The sequence below is a fragment of the Acomys minous genome, assembly GCF_964271855.1.
Source record: "Acomys minous genome assembly, chromosome: 8".
NCBI lineage: Eukaryota > Metazoa > Chordata > Mammalia > Rodentia > Muridae > Acomys > Acomys minous.
The window spans coordinates 100,580,883-100,598,748 of record NC_140489.1 but is presented as its reverse complement, the minus strand read 5'-3'; the positions used below and the strand labels follow the sequence as shown (position 1 = coordinate 100,598,748).

General features: G+C 40.8%; 1 protein-coding gene across 7 annotated transcripts in view; it reads right to left on the bottom strand.

Moving 5' to 3' along the window:
* The window catches only part of NCOA1 (nuclear receptor coactivator 1), a 220,557-nt gene that overhangs the window by 109,232 nt on the left and 93,459 nt on the right, over window positions 1-17,866 (bottom strand). For 6 of the 7 annotated variants that reach the window (XM_084793407.1, XM_084793411.1, XM_084793408.1 and 3 more), the window contains one exon: window positions 13,293-13,376. The exons of the other annotated variant lie outside the window; for it this stretch is intronic. The gene's annotated coding sequence lies outside the window, so the exon portion shown is untranslated. The remainder of the gene's footprint in view (window positions 1-13,292; window positions 13,377-17,866) is intronic. 7 annotated transcript variants of the gene reach the window in all.

The window sequence follows — 17,866 nt, the reverse complement described above, 5'->3', positions numbered from 1 at the left end:
TGGAGGCTGGAGAGATGGCTCAGCAGCTAAGAACGCTCGCTCAGGGTCAGCAGCTAAGAACACTCGCTCAGGGTCAGCAGCTAAGAACGCTCGCTCAGGGTCAGCAGCTAAGAACGCTCGCTCAGGGTCAGCAGCTAAGAACGCTCGCTCAGGGTCAGCAGCTGAGAACACTCGCTCAAGGTCAGCAGCTGAGAACAGTCGCTCAGGGTCAGCAGCTAAGAACAGTCACTCAGGGTCAGCAGCTGAGAACACTCGCTCAGGGTCAGCAGCTAAGAACACTCGCTCAGGGTCAGCAGCTAAGAATGCTCGCTCAGGGTCAGCAGCTAAGAACAGTCGCTCAGGGTCAGCAGCTAAGAACACTCGCTCAAGGTCAGCAGCTGAGAACAGTCACTCAGGGTCAGCAGCTAAGAATGCTCGCTCAGGGTCAGCAGCTAAGAATGCTCGCTCAGGGTCAGCAGCTGAGAACACTCGCTCAGGGTCAGCAGCTGACAACGCTCGCTCAGGGTCAGCAGCTGACAACGCTCGCTCAGGGTCAGCAGCTGAGAACGCTCGCTCAGGGTCAGCAGCTAAGAACACTCGCTCAGGGTCAGCAGCTAAGAATGCTCGCTCAGGGTCAGCAGCTAAGAACACTCGCTTAGGGTCAGCAGCTAAGAACACTCGCTTAGGGTCAGCAGCTGGGGTCAGCAGCTAAGAACAGTCGCTCAGGGTCAAGCAGCTGGGGTCAGCAGCTAAGAACGCTCGCTCAGGGTCAGCAGCTAAGAACGCTCGCTCAGGGTCAGCAGCTAAGAACAGTCGCTCAGGGTCAAGCAGCTGGGGTCAGCAGCTAAGAACGCTCGCTCAGGGTCAGCAGCTAAGAACGCTCGCTCAGGGTCAGCAGCTAAGAACGCTCGCTCAGGGTCAGCAGCTAAGAACAGTCGCTCAGGGTCAGCTCAGGCTCAGCCCCAGCACCACACGATGGCTAGAAGTCATCCATGGTTCCAGGTCAAGAGATCCCAACACCCCGCCCTCTCTTCTTGCTTCCTACATGCACATGGTACATGTAAATTCAGGCAAACAGTCATACAAATAAAATCAAAATAAATGTTTAAAAACAAAAATGTAAAATAAAACAAGAACTAATTGTTCCACTGTGTTATTAATATCCACAAACACATTTCCTGTTAAAACCTTGAACATGGTATTTGTTGTATAAGCTAAATGAACTAAATTATATAAAATTTGCTACACATACATACACACACACACACAAACACATGCATGCACACAGTGGTTAAGTGGAATTGCTCTCATAGGGAAGGCAAGGCCTGGAGTGATGCTCAGCACTTAATAGCATGTACTTCTCTTCTAGAGGACCCAAGCGAGGTTCCAGCACCCACATCAGGTAGCTGACTGCCATCTGTAACTACAGGCTCTGGGGTACCCAACACCTTAACTCATGTGTGTAAATACATATACACAATTTAAAATAATAAAAATAAATATTAAAACACCTTAAAAAGGAAAATAGTTCTGAGTAGATCTGAATTCTGGATCTGGAACGCCATGATTCTTTAACTCTCTCCTGTGCTGGGTTCACAAGCTAGATCTTTGGTAAGCTAACTCTTGAAATGAGAGCCGGTGGAAGATCAGAGGGGCAGTAAAGTCAGGATTAATGGATCAAGGAAAAGCCATCACTACTATTACCATTAAATTTGAAAGTACATTGCTTTACCGATTTTGAGTCTAAGGCCATATTAGTACTTGGAAAAGGTAAAAACAAACAACAAACAAACACATACAAAAACTCAACAGTTTGGAAAATCACTCTTTTTCAAGAAGGTTTACCATATAACTTTAAGTCTAGAATACTTGACAAGAATAAATTTAGGACACCATTCATAAAGGAACAATCAATTGGCTTATTTGAATGATGCTTAAGTTGACATAATTAAACAATTAATAGGGACAAATAATTTATTAAAGACTCTTGTTAAAACATTGGCCATAGAACAGTTTAAAACACATGTCTAAATTCTTCTCGGATTTAAGTTCACTAAAACAGTTAACGTAATATAAGTAGTACGTAACATCAAATTCTTAATCACAAATGAAAAGACAGAAAAAAAAATCTATGTTTTGCTATTTGACCATCTGGAATATACTACAAATTCCCTGAAAGCATGAAAAATTTGCAAGTATAATTACATTCTGGGTCTACTTGCATGACAGGCTTCATTATTTGGCTATTTGTTCTTACTAAATTCTTAAGAAAACCAAGAAATTGTCCATAGAATAGAGGAGGCATAAGAAAAGCAAGAAGCCAGGCGTGGTGGAGCACACCTGTAATTGCAGCATGCGGGGAGGCTGAGGCAGGCGGATCGCTGTGAGTTCGAGGCCAGCCTGGTCCACAAAGTGACTCCAGGACAGGGAAGGCTGCACAGAGAAACTCTATCTCAAAGGAGAAAGAAAGAAAGAAAGAAAGAAAGAAAGAAAGAAAGAAAGAAAGAAAGAAAGAAAGAAAGAAAGAAAGAAAGAAAGGGATAGGAAAAGAAAAGGAAAGGAAAGCAAAGCAAACCAACAAGTACCCCACTACAGGCACAGTCACGACACATAGGGAGGCAGAACAGAAGTGTAATTTCCTCCCTCTCTCTTCCTCCACTGCTGTCCTCTGCCCCTCTCCAAATCTGGCCTACTTCTGTGCTCTGGTAAAAACTGACTTAAGTACTGGGGATGTACCTCAATTACATCACATTTGCTGGCTATGTGCAAGGCTTTGAGTTAAAACGCCAGTACAAGTACTACAGGAGAGAAAAATTTATTTGTTAAGATTGGAAAATATGAACTCCTAGCTAACGTCCAGCTGGCTGGAAGTCTGGACAGTAAGGACAAACACTCATGTTCCCTCTTGATGCCTTGGGTGATTAACTATGAAGCAACTTAACTGGAAAGTTAAGCAGAGGAAGAACTCCACCAGCCATGATTTCTAAACATGGGCCTGGCAGCTGAGCAATGCCAAGTTGTGATCACAGAACAACCCAGATACAATGAGCAACAATAGTTGGGTGAACAAGACATCGGACACCAAGAACTGGGAAGAAAAAAGAAGTTAGCTGCCAGCATGTGCAGACTACAAATGCTATTTATGTTTATCGCATACTGTTAGAGCATGCAGGTGAATGGAGAGGACTAAATAAAATCGTACTGCACTACCTAGAATTCACCAAGTAGCTGCACTGTTCTAGATAAAGATGGTCTAGATACACAGACAGATACAGTAGTTTTAATGATTATAAAACTATGGTGCACATATTCATGAAATCATGTATAGGGCTCAGTTTTGCTCCATTTTGTTTTAACTTTATGGGGCCAGAGAGCTGCCTCAGCAGTTAAGAGCACTTGTTACTCTCGAGAGGACCCACAGTCATTTCCCAAAGCCCATTTGGTGGCTCACAACCAGCCACAACTCTAGTGCCAGGGCATCTGATAGCTCTTCTGACCTCTGTAGGTACCAGGCACACAAGTGGGGCACATACCTGCAGACAAAACAGTCATCCATGTAAAATAAAATAAAATAGAATAGAATAAAATAAAATAAAATAAAATATAACCCAACAACATTGTGATAAGGCATCTTCTGGCTGAAACTGTTTACACTCCTGGAAATACCAAGGTTCCTGGCATGGGAGGCTCATTAATGTCAGTTAGCCAAGCCTGGGCATATGGCAGATAACAGATGTCTGAGGGAAGGCTAATGAATTCAATTATGTACACATTAATTATGAGGTGGCAACAGGACATCTAAGGAGATATGTGTAGCCAACTTATAAGGAAGGGGATTTACAAACTAACACGGAAGGGATCACTAACACTGAAGCTGCCGTGTAGTACACAACACAACAAAGAAAGGAGAACGCATTTCCTGTACTCCAGAAACGCTGTGACATTTGTAGGGAAAGACAACACAAGCTGGAAGAACAAGCAAATTCTTCATTCTTTCTTTTCTCATCCCTGTTTAGACATAAGTTGCTGTCTTTGTAAGGTTTTAAACATGCTATTTTACTGGGAAAAAGTATTAAAGAAAGATGGAAAGATGGAAAGGAATCTTAACATATGCATGTGTACACAGCAGTAAACTATACATATGCATGTGTACACAGGAGTAAACTATACACATGCATGTGTACACAGGAGTAAACTACACCAGATTAAAACCATGTCCGGAGACACTTAAGTGATTTCGTCACCTGTGAAGAAGGGGCGTTATTCACCCAGTGAACGACTGGCCGCTGTCACCCTCTGAAGATAGCTTACTTTTCTTTCTTACCCTCTTTCCCCGAGACATATAATACAATATCCCAACAAGATGCAAGCAGATTCCAAAAGACGGCATTTAACAGAAAAATGCAATGTTTATGTAAATAGTCATTTTCATTTTCTTTAGAAAACTGCTTTCATAAAGCCCAAGCCTAAAGTCAAGCTCTTAATACTCCAACACAACCTGCTAAAGATGTGCTTTCCCAGAGTCCCTGATGTGTCACAGTAGATAACTGCGATGACAAATGTTCCCCGTTTTGGTTTTGCTTCTCTCTGGATCCACATCCTAACCTCACATTCTCACCCTTCCTCAGGAAACTGACTCCTCGTCTAGCACTGCTGGATGATTAGCCCTCTGATGTGTCCTCACAGCACAGTCCGGAGCGGTGGTGCACGCCTGTAATCCCAGCACTCGGGAGGCAGAGGCGGTGGATCGCTGTGAATTTGAGACCAGCCTAGTCTACAAAGCTGGTCCAAAACAGCCAAGGCTACAGGGAGAAACTCCATCTTGAAAAACAAAAACAAACAGAAAAGCATCTAGTAACGTAATTGTCTATGTGGTCTTCTAAATGTGGCTGAAGCTTACAACAGTGCTTGGCACCAAGCAGATTCCAGAAGCACCAGCATCAGCCTCCAGCGGCACATCAGCCACGACAACCAGGCCAGGGCTCCTTCTGCTCCCCAAAGGTTAGTACACCGTGTTACACGCAAGTCAGACACTAACAACCTACAATATTCCCAGACATGTATTCAGGTTCTATTCAATTGTATTTCTTCAAAACCCCAAAAAAATTATAAGTAAAAATAATTATCCTCCTTTACTAATGAAAGGATCAGCTCAGAAAAGATAGATTTACACCCAAACCGACTTATGCGTTGCAACCATCTCTCTCTCCACTGTCACTCCGCTTTCCCACTGTCTGCACTGCATCAACATGAACATGTACGTAATGACTCAGGTTTCTCTTCTTTGCTGCACTCTACAGTGTTAGAGAGCAATAAAATAACTTGGTGAATTATCTGGAAAGCACAGAGATAAGAGTGAAGATTACTTGCTCTGGAATCTGAAGACAGTTCAGTACAATTCTGCCACCTGCTAACGAGGTGATCTGGGGTAATTTGTTTCCTCTGTGCTAGTTTATAAAGTTGGATAGTGGTAGCTACAGAGTACTGTGAGGAATAAAGACATATATATGAAGAACTTGGAATCAACTTCTTAATTCCAGAATTAAGTACTAACAATAGGAATACTAATAGTTAGGACTAACGGATATGTATCATCTGTGCTGCCTGCTTTAGTTTGCTTTCTGCTGCTATAATAAAACAATGACCAAAACTAACATGGGGAGGAAAGAATTTATCTTGGCTTACAGGTTGTTAAATAGCATTGGGAGAAGGAAAGGCAGGAACTGAAGGCGGGAGTTTGGAGGCAGGAACTGAAGCAGAGACCACGGAAGAATGCTGTTTACTGGCTCACTCTCATCAGCTACCTTATACCTCCCAGGACCAGGGGTGGCACTGCCCACAGTGGTCTGCAGGGCTGGGGTAAGACAGAGACCCACAGATAGACAGACAGGCAGACAGACAGACAGGCAGGTAGGCAGGCAGACAGACAGATAGAGAATGGATTTTCATTTTCTACAGTATGCAGAGTTTAAACTCTTTTAGAGCAACTAGAGAAGACCCAGCCCTTCAACTGGCTCAATCATTTTAAAAATATTTGAGAACTGGTATTGATTTCAATGTTACTATTCTTTAAGGACTTGGGAAAGCATCGAGATACAGATAACTAAAATTATATGATAAATATCATTACAGTTATAAGCTTAGGCTTCTGTTCATGGAACAGAGACATATAACTGAGAGTCCCACACCAATGGAATCCAATTTCTTATAGTTCTTTCTAGAACATTGTTCATCATATACTGACCCTTGGAACAAATTGCATACACTGGATGTATAAAGTAAAATACAAATGAAAGCACAGTATGTAAAACTATAAATAGAATATTGTGACTATTTCTTCTGGGCTATTTCTTTGCATGAGCTGAAGTGGCTGAAGAATTGTCAAGTAGGACTTAGGATGCTGAAGACTCCTGTTCTAGCTGCAAAAACTAACAGATTACCTGAGACTGAGAACACACGCAAGCTCTCAGCTAGTGTTTGCAGCGTGCATGTAAGATGAGTATTATAAAACGGCAACAACATTTAGTTGTATGAAATACCACATTCAAATGATTTCAAAATCATTCTAAGTATGAACAATGATTAAAATTCAAGTTCATTTAAGATTCCTTTGAGTCAATTTGCTATATTTTAACTTATAACTATATTCTCATATATCACCAGATGTAAAAATCCAGGATGTAAGCTCACAATATAAAATACAATCTCCAAATCAAAACATTAAAAGACTAACAGGCTGAACTTAAGAGTTCAACTGAAATCAGAAAGTAGTCAATGGCAACCAAACCAAAATGTTTAGTAGCCACTGGCCTTGTATTTCGTGAGATTTCCTAGCTTCCCGAAAGTCTGTGGGTTCACGACGTTTGTTATAAAAGTTGCTCTAGAGTACAGTGTTTGCTTATCATTTTCTACAAAACTTCCTTTTGTGTGAGTGCACAGTATATGCTGTGCTGGGAACAAACACAGGAGGCAGAAGGAGCTATGTAAGGGCTCCACACTGAACTACATACCCAGATACACAGTCCTTCTCAGCCAGTAACACCAACATCGTAATTGCATGCACACAGTCAGTATTTGTTAAGGGAGTCAGTGAAATGCTTGCACACCTGAATTCCTTATGTGTAAATGAAATCTCACAACCATGTTTTTAAAAGCTTCCTTCAACATGGACACCGCCCACACACAGGGGCCTCCACATGCTCATCCTCTAGGACACATCATACCATTCTGTCACTTTATGACACAATTGAGGCAAGATTAGAGACTCTACTGCGCCCAGCAACACTTTGTACTCAGGTACCGACAACTTCTTACGATGCTAAAAGTTCAATAATACCTCTGCAGGGCGTGGAAGGATAAAAAGACACTAATATAATCAACCAGGATGTTACAGGTTACTGCTATTAGTGGGTTCCCTAATAAGTAATAATTTAACAATGATTAAGTCTCAATATATTTAACTTACAGGGGTCTCCATCTCCTCAAATGTGAAAATGGAGGTAGACTGCTCTAAATTCTATGATCATATGACTTTAGAAAAAGAAAACAAATCTGCTTTGGATATTCTTTTGGAAGGGATATGATGCTTCAGAGGCCCACATCTATGGCTTTGACTTTGTCTGGTGACGGTTAGCTATGAAACTCAATAAAGGCCAGAGACATTTTACCTCAACAGAATTCCCAGAGGAGCAAACTTTTGTGAAAATTACCAGGAGAGTTTAATGATGTCTGAAAAGGTTCATGAACCTTGTTATGGATTTATGGTCTGTAATTGTAATAGAATTCAGCAAATTGGAAGTGTGTTAATAAGTTTCAAAACAAAGCAGCACTGGGACTGAGCCCAGTGCTTTATGCATGTAAGAAAAGCACTCAAACACTAAGCTATACCCTCACCATTTAAAAACTGTTATTTTGATACAAGGACTCCCTAAATTGTCCAGGCTGAACTCAAATCCTGTTTCCACCTCCAAAGTTGGGATTGCAGGCATATGTCACCATACCTTACTGGAACATATTATTTTTACGGGCATGGAAGAGAACCAAGATTCACAAGGACTAAGCAGTGTTACAAGTTGAGTATCTCTAACATGTAAATCTGAAATCTGATGCTTCAACTCTCGAGCTCTTCCAGCAACCACGTGACACCACAAGCAGGAAGTGCCACACCTGGACCTGGGATGAGTCTTGGTCTAAATGACGTTGCTGTAAAGATACTGCACAACATTATCTTCAGGCTTTAGTGTGAGATAATATATGAAATATAAATAAATTTTGTGCTTCAATTCATAGTGTATACATTCATATCTTATTGTGTATATGTAAAATCTAAGAATCTAACACATCCAATCTTAAGGGTTTCAGAATAGAAATAATCAAAGATGCAACTTAGCTAATTAAACTATTATAGTAAATCAAAGGTTCAGATGTGTGATAACCAGACTATTACGATTCTATAATGTCACTTTCTATTCTAATGAGCCAACAATGGTGAAAATACTTATTTAGAATTTCATGTTTAAAACAAAACATTAGGTCAATTCTATTCTTTTCATGTGGGGAATCTAATTGAAGACAGAACTTGAATAAAAATACAAAACTAACAAGAATAATTAAGTTATGACAATGGTTTACGCTTCTGAAAGATTAAATATCAATCATGCACATTAAAATTGGAACACAGTCTTATTACATCCTAATTTATAATTAAGATAAGTTGAGTATGTTAAGGTAGAATATGAATTTCCATTATATTTCTATGAAAAAATGAAGACACTTTTCAAATGCAGAAGGAAAGAAAATAAAAATCTCTGAGTTCCTGTAGTTGAAAAGGAAGATTAATTACATAATTCTTTAGAGTCTAATTAGAAGCAAATATACTGGGGTTAAGGCTTTCTAAATTATCTTCAGAAGAGGCCCGAGAAGCGTCAGTATCGGCTTGTATAGCCTAGTTTCAGTACACATCTTTTGCGCAAGCTTCTCTTAGGATTTCTCTTGTCTAAAATGGGTCCCCAGGGAAGCAGCAAGAAGAAATTCTGTAATTATTTTCTGATGCAATAAAGGGAGAGGCCTTTCTAATACTGAATCTTGAGGAAAATAAAAGCTCTGCCTCAATTGTGATAGCAATAACCTTGCCAGGAATATAAGAGGAAATTGGCTAAAATTTCTGGTGTGTTTCTTTTGTCTCTTTTTTAGTGAAAATACATGTAATTTTCTTAGTGGGTCTTTTATTAAGTTATGAAATCAGAAATCGAGTATGTTTGTTATAAAATACAAACTACAATTTGTTCTTTTCACAAAAGGAAAACATTTAAGCATAGTTATCGAGCCTTCTAACAGCAATGTGAACTCTGGTTCAATGCTGCACTGAGAAATTCCTTAGGAATCGCGGGTACAGTGCTTTGTTTCTTTGAACACTTCCTTCACCTGAACTACACTCTGTAAAGGGCTTGGGAAAGGAAAAGCATCTCTAGATCTTACTTTACAGTAACCCTACAATCCAAGTGCATATTCCCACTCATACTCCTGTTTGTTAAAAAGTAGCCATTTCGAAAGTATTAGTAGCAGAGTTACTTTACAGTCTAGGTTTAAGTTTTTTTTTTTCTCTCTTCGGCTGTTTCCTTACTTTTCTAAGTAGTATTTAGAAGTAAATATAGACTACGCATGACTTCATATGTAAATGCCTGTATGCATCACAGTAAACATATTTTAAAATAAGAAAAGAAACTACCAAACCCAGCACTTTCCTCTGGGAAAGTGGGAATTACCACTAGTCTGCTTCTGTGGCTCCAGGTATATGACAATTTCAAAGGACCTCAATTTTTTCCATCCCTAAAATGAGGCCGTTGGAGCACTATGAACTCCAGGGTCACTTAGTAACAGATTCAGAGCAAATCCTCCTGAGAACATGAACTTAAACACATGCAGAAATAGAAAGAGGCAAAATGTGCACTTGAGAGTTTCTCTTTGTAATCTGAGTTTAAACAGAATAAAGGCCCAGAGGACACATTTGTCTCTGTCAATTTCCCAGCATCCTCCTCCTATGCTTCTGCTACCCTAAGGCCCACAAGGATACAATCTCAGGGAGATAGCTCATCTCAACTGTCAGTATCATTAGACTGAGAGAGGCAGGGGATAAAGCACAGTTCTGGGTGTATCTGCAAGGGGCTTCCAGAGGACACGAAACTGGGCAGGCTCTGACATGACGAGTGGATTAATTTACTGATGGATTCAAAGTTGGTGCAGACGACTGGGAGGTGGTAGACACTGTAGCAGGCTGGGCCTTTTGGAAGAAGTGGGACCCTGGGGACCTGTCTCTGAAGTGAGTATCATGCCCGTGGCCCTTCCTGTTTACTGTTTACCTTGAGGTGCTGCACAAGCAGCCATGTACTAAATCTTGTGAAACACTGAGGCGAATAAATAATTCCCCCATCACAGGTCTCTTCCCCCTGGCATCTGACACAGCAATTCAACAGCAGCTATCATACTAAGCATGCACTTTCGTCTAATTATCACCACCCCTGATATAACCGACCTAGAGCATCAGTTCTCAACAGTGGGTCCCCTAAGACAAGCAGAAAACACAGATATTTACATTGCAATTCCAACCAGTAGAAAAACCACAGTTATGAAGTAGCAATGAAGTTAATGTAATGGCTGGGTGTTAAAGGGTCACAGTATTAGGAAGGGTGAGAGTCACTGCTCTAGAACAAATGTGGGTCTTTTCTGTAAAGAGCCAACTAATAAATACTTTATGTTTCATAGGTTGCAGAGTACAAGAGCTCAGTTCTGCTATCCGGATGTGAAAGCAGTCACAGTCTGTATATAAACTAATGGGCACTGTGGCTCAATAAAACTTTACTTGTAAGACACAGGCTGCAAAATCCAGTTTCGCTTCATAAATTAGTTTGCAAACTACTGGTCTAGATCATTTAAAGCAAAACAAGACATGTAAAAATCAACTATATACTAAGGAGGCAAAGTTTCAAAATAGAAAACTCTTTAAAATGATCAGTTTCCTTAAGTTTCTCAGAATGTTGACAAATACAAGCACAATATAAGTGGGAATGTGACACAGCCAAAAGTTTACATAGGATTTAAATTTTACAATATGCTTACTGACACTTAGGCTTCCTCTCCTTTGTTAACAGTACCATCCATTAAGGCAATGCTAACTGCCAAGCTCTCTAGAAATCACTTACTCTGGCCTTCTGATAAGCACTGAAGTCCTTGACTCGTGGTCTTGGCAAACAGACGCATGATGCCCTATATCAAACTTTTAGTTCTATTTCATTTCTTTCTCACCACTAATCCAAAGCCATTACATCCTATCTGAGCCCTGAATGCCAATTATTCCTATCACTTACTTAGAAAAAGATGACAAGGAATAGAGACAAAGAAAAGAAAAGGCTAGAGACAGAGCGGCCTAGGGGAAGGGCAGGTAGTGGGAACCCCGCCTTCCAGTCTCTGAAGGAGACTGACTTAAGTGAAAATTTTAGCTTCAACAAAGAAAATTTGACTTGATGTGAAGGGTTCAGTACTGAAAGAACTAAGTTACGGGGCGGCTCTAGTCTTACACCTTTATCTAGATGGCATTGCTCCCAGTTGGGAGGCTGACTGTGTTACTAAAGCTCCCGAGGAGCCTCTACTAGTTAGTAACTAAGGTCACTACTTCAAAACAATATAAAATTCAAAAGTAAGAGGGAATAATAATTTGAGATTTCTTGGGAAATGAAGCTAAGAGTAACAAGACAAGGCTTCAACACTGTGATTCTCAGACAGGCTGTCAGGGCTCTTGATGTCTCAGCCCCACAGTTTTAGCATCTTTGCCTCAACCAGGAGTAATCCTCCCCAATGGTGATGCAATCACTTATGTCATACCTTATGAACCCAACTAATAATTCTGTGAGGAGACTGCCGAATTTGATTTGTAACAGAGATACTTACAGGTAGAAACAAATTAAGAACACAAAGTTGCTTTCTGAGTGATAGATGAGTTTTGGTCAGACATGGTACCTAGAACATTAATTAAAAGGACACACACGCACACACACACACACACACACACACACACACACACACACACACACACACACACAATACTTGCACAGGTAAAGACAGCGAGTGCTGAGAAGGGAAGTAGACACAGGGTGCCACCCCAGTCAGAAGCTACCTACGACTGATACCCACTAACAAAGGGAAAGCCAGCTTTCGCCAATGGGTGTCACAGGTCTATCAATCATCCGTCACCCGCAGGCCCCATGCCTATGAGTAGTTAGCTAACACAAAAGAAACAACTGTATCTCTGGGAACTTTTTGTTTCATTTTGCTTTGTTTTGACTTTTTAAGAAAAGCTTAATGGTCTTTTGTCTGCTTGTTTTGACCATTTTTGTGGGGTTTTTTGGTTTCTTTCCTTTTTTGTAAAGAGAGGAAGAACATAAAGTTAGGTGGGTAGGGGAGGATCGGGGAGGAGTTGGGAAAGGGGAAAAACATGATCAAAATGTATTATTTTTTATAAAGTTGTCTGTGTCATCCCTTCCTTCCCTCCCTCCCTCCCTCCCTCTCTCCCTCCCTTCCCTCCAGGAGGACCTTACTATACAACCCTAGGGCTGGCCTGGAACTCACTATGTAGAGCAGACTGGTCTTGCCCTCACAGAGACACCTGGATCAGCCTCGCGAGCGCCAGAACTGCACATGCCCCACGCCGAGCTTATGTCATTCTTGTCCACTGTTTTGTAAAAGATTTCTATAAAATCTTCCTCTTTTCAGACATTAGGAACCAAATTCGATCATTTGATATCTGTGTGCCTGTAGTAGCAGTGCACTTGGTTGTGACAGTGTGGTGAAACAGGAACGGTCACTTACTGACAGTGAGAAAAAGCTGGAACTTTTATTAGGGGCCAATTTTATATCACATGGTAAGAACTTCAAGAAATGCTGATGTTTTTTGAGGGAATTTTTACAATTTGGGAAAAATCTTTAAATTCCAGTCACACATTTCATAACTAAAGAAGTTATACACTATTTTATTTTAAAGATAGGTTTACCTTTATATTTTTATTTATGGTTGCCTGTGTGTGTATTCATGCACGCATGTGTTTACTGAGAAGGTCCAAATCTGACTGCACATGTGAATGCTTGTGAAAAGATTATATTTTTAAGAATACCATCACAGAGGTCCCTGATCCGGTGGAAATTGAGCCCCGCCGAAGGCAGCCAAAAGGCAACAGCAGATGCATTCTTTCTAGTATCTACCTTGTTGCATGGCCCAGGACAGGCCAAAATCCAGGTACTATTTGAGATGACGTTAAACTTACCCTGTTTATTTCTAAATCTGATACAGGAGTATACAGCAAATAATAGGAGATTAATCCATTCTCTGACACAGCCATAAAGAGAACCTGAAATTAGGAAAAGAATGACAGTCAGATGAGTCTACTTGAATTAGTCACCTAAAGCTGATGCAATCCAATATAGAAAATAGTAAGCAGACATAAAATAAAGTACCATTCTGGATTCATTAAGTCATTTGTAACTGGTTGAACACCCCAGCACTATACACAAAAGTGTAACTAACGTACAATTTACATTTTTCTTGAAGCAAGCAAAACCAGAGAACTTATATGTACATTTTAATAAAATATACATTGCAGAAATATTACTCTTAATACAAAACAATTCTTAAAAGTAAGAGATTAATCTGGAAATGTAAATGTAAATTTTCATTAAAAAAAATTAAAGTCCTAAAAAATGAGCTGCAGGAACAAAATGCTACCCAATCAACATATATACAGAGAGAAATTTAGTTATAATTAAAACGAAAACAAAGTAATTGAAAATACTTGAGTTGGCAGTAGTGTTCTGGGGTAAAGTGCTGGCCTAGCGTATGATGTCCTGGGTTTGCCCCCACCACACACACACACACACACACACACACACACACACACACACGTGCGCGCGCGCACACACACACACACACACACATGCTTAGTTCCACCTCTGGAAAGCAGGTACTGTATTTTTTGGACTATAAGATGCACCCAGTTTTTAGAGCAGTAAAACAAGAAAAACATATTCTGAACCAAATTAGTACTAGTATAATAAAATATTTATTAAAATATAACAAAATATGGTAATATTAAACAGTGTTAACTAAACAGGAGGAAAGACTTAAGGGACTCAAGCACTTTTCTAGTTTTCTGGAAACCCCAAACACCCAGCATCGTGAAGTGTCAGGATTTAGGAAGCTCAGTTGCTGACAATCACCTGCATCACGTTCTTTGCTATCTTCGTTTATGATATTATCTTCAGTTCCATCTAAGGCATTGATAATGGCACATTTTTTGAATGATTATATAACGGTTTCCTCCTTCGCTGACTGCCATGATGTTATAACCCATCACACACTTGAGTGACAGCGGGCCTCTTCATTCGTCCTGTTGGAGTCAGGTCATGATTCCCAGCAGCCAGCCATTCGTTCCACTCTTCTCTCATAAAGACTTTAAAGGGTTTGTTGATTGAAACATCAAGAGGTTGCAAGTGGCTGGTAAGGCTCCCGGGAATTATAGCTAGATGAGTCTTCACCTCTTTAAATCTGTTTTTTGTTGTTTCGCTAATATGTGCTCTGAACTGGTCAAGCACTAATAAAGCAGATGTTTTTCAGAAGCCCTCCAGGACGTTTGGACCACACTTTTTCAATCCATCTGTCTTCTCACATATGCAGAATGAACAATTCTGTCTTCTCCCATATGCCCAGTAACTATTTCTGCATAGCAATGTGGCTCCACTGCAGTCAAGGAGGGACAAATGGTAGCCAGAGCTTCCTTACTGCTGCACATTTTACTACACTGCCCCTGCCCTGCTCCCTGCAGCAAGCTGACATGCACCTGCTTACCCGGCAGGCTAAGATTGGCATTCATCTTAGATCAGCACAATGGGGGGGGGGGGTGAGGTGAGGAGACCAAGCTCTGTGTGAGAAGGGATTTTGACAGCAATATTGCTCACCCTCTTCCTGCTCCCTTGGACACATTGAACCCTTCTCACTTTCCTCGGCTGGCACACTGAAGACATAGGTAAGTGACCTCTTTGTTGATGCCCAATAGACAGCAATTGGACCATAAGATGCAGCCTAATTTACCCCCACTTTTTTTGGGGGGGGGAATGCATCTTATGGTCTGAAAAATATAGTACCTTTTCCTATTTTTCCAAGTAAAACTAAAAGCCTTGAACATATTTACCACACACATAAGAAAACTGAAGACAGACCATGTATGGATCTCACGAGCCAAGAAAAATCACATGAAAGATTTATGGGTTTTCTCTTGTACTTTGTATATGATAGAATTGGACGCAAAGAAGTTGGCAGCCTAGAACACCTAGAAGCCAAGACCTCCCTAAAAACACCAACTAACCAAGCAACCAAAACCAAACCAAACCCTGCTCACCCTTGCCAAACAATCAGGAACAAGACAATCAGACACGAGCTATTTTACTTAGCCAAACACAAAAACATTGGGTGTGGGTAGAGTTGGGGGGCTCTGTGGTCCCCATTCCACCCCTGCCAGCACAGGTCACACGGAAGCCTAGTTTGCAGCACTGCTCAGGCTACAACAGGAAGGCCAGCTCTCCCTGCCAGAGAGTATCAGACACCAACAGATTCAAGAAGGCAAGTGAGGTATGCACAATAAAATCCACACCAAGCCTCACCACGGTTAGACTTCAGAAAACCGAGGACACAAAAAAGGAAGGGAAGCCATGCTTTGCCTACAATGGGAAACAACTCACATACCAGTTGACTTCTTGTTACAAAGCAAGGAGGGATGAAGGAACTGCCATACAACCTCTAACTGCAGCCCGTGCGAGCATCTGTGTATTTCTAACTCTTTTTCTCTTGTTTCCTGCTTCTTGGAAGGCTTGGAATCTCATAGTAGAAGGTAAGACGTTGTGACTTTTTTTTTTTTTAAAGGGAGATATGAATGGTACTACTTTTTCATGGAAGAGATTAGTTTCTGGTTGGTATTAGGAAAAATTTCCAGAAATTAAAATAATCTGAAGCTTACTTTCAATCTCATTGAGACCGTGGTCTATTTCTGTTCTGATGTAATTGTTCAGAGACTTCCATAAAAACCTATAGTATTGACCAAGACTCCTCTCCCTCTAGTCCCACGAAACTATGCAAAAAGACTATTATCCTGTTATGTCAAGTTGACACAGGCTAGACATCTGGAAGAGGGAATCTCATCTGAGAAAAATGCTCCCACCAGCCTGGCCTGTCAGCAAGGCTGTGGTGCATTTTCTTGATTGATGATTGTTGTCAGCTGGGCCCATCCTACCGGGGGTGGGGCCACCTCTGGGTGGGTGGTCCTGGAGGGCACCAGAAAGGAAGCTGAGCAAGACACTAGGGACAAGCCAGCAAGCACACTCCTCTATGGTCTCTGCATCAGTTCCCACCTCCAGGTTTTTGCCTTGCCTTCACTCAATTCCTGGATGATGGGCTACATGCTGTAAGACTACAAACCCTTTGCTCCCCAAGTTGCTTTTGGTCATGGTGTTTTATCGCAGCAGTAATACCCCGACTGAGATGACTAGCAGTAAGTAAATGATGATGGCACAAAGGGCAAGCCATTTGAGCCATTTGAGTAAAAGTAAATGTGATTTATATACCACACCTGCAAACAGAAAAAGGAAAAAGGTCAAATGGATTAAATGCCTCGATGTGGAAATTAAATCTCATTATTAGAAAAAAAGTGTAATTGAAGAGAGAAGGAGGCAACATTGGCTAGTGAATATAAAGTTATTTGTAAAGTAATACAAAAGAAGTTCTGGAGATTTTTTTTGTACAGTAATATGAACTAACACTAAAAATGAGTAAGATAATAGATTTTATGAAGTGTTTTCTAACCAGCTTTTGGAAACACGTAAGTGAATATTTTCTATGCATCTGAGAAAAGTTGCCTTTATAAAATAAAAAGGTGCACATTAGATATAAGGAAAAATTGATAAATCTAACTATATGTATTTTGAACATTACATATTATTAGTAAATAAACAGCTAATTTTTACTGTAATAATTGTATTGTGGTTATGCTATTAAAAAATAGGTAACTTCACCTTTTCCAGATCCATAGTGAAGTATTTACAGACCAAATGGCATAATGTTTGGATTTATTTCAAAAATACGGGAGTAGAAAGTATAGAAGTAAGGATGGAAACAAAGTTGCCCCTGCATTCTAATTGTTTAAGACAGGCAGGAGTTTGTTAATCTATTTTTGGCTACTTTCAAAATCAGGAGCAGTGGAGTAACACTCCAAGAACTGGATAGATAACATCCTTCAAAGGCCCCAAGCCTGGGGCTGAGAGCGCAGCTCAGCTGATGAGAATGCCTGCCTAACAGGCAGGAGCCTAGGGTCAGCCACAGGCACCACATCAAGCCGGGAACAGTGGAACATGCCTACACCTCGAGGCCGTGGGGGTTGGAGGCAGGATGATGAGACGTTCAGGGTCATCCTCAGCTACATAACTACCTTGAGGCTAGTCTGAGCTACATGAGACCCTGTCTTTAAAAAAGCACAAGCTGGCAGAGTGTGGTAGCTCTTAACAGCTCCCCTCCCCCCAAAAGATGGAAATACTTCTGAAATCAAAATATTCAATAGATAATCTAGATGGAATATTGGTTGCTAAATCCCATTAGTTTTAATGTAATTAAGTAGGACGTGCAACACAAAAGGGCAGGTGTGATAAGACATTTGTAACCCTGGCATTAGGAAGCAGATGGAGTAGTGTGAGTTCAAGGCCAGCCTCAGCCATAGTATCTTACACCACAGCAGGTCTGTGTTTAATCTGGGGCTGGGGAGATGGCCCAACAGGTAAAAGCAATGATGCTCTTACAGAG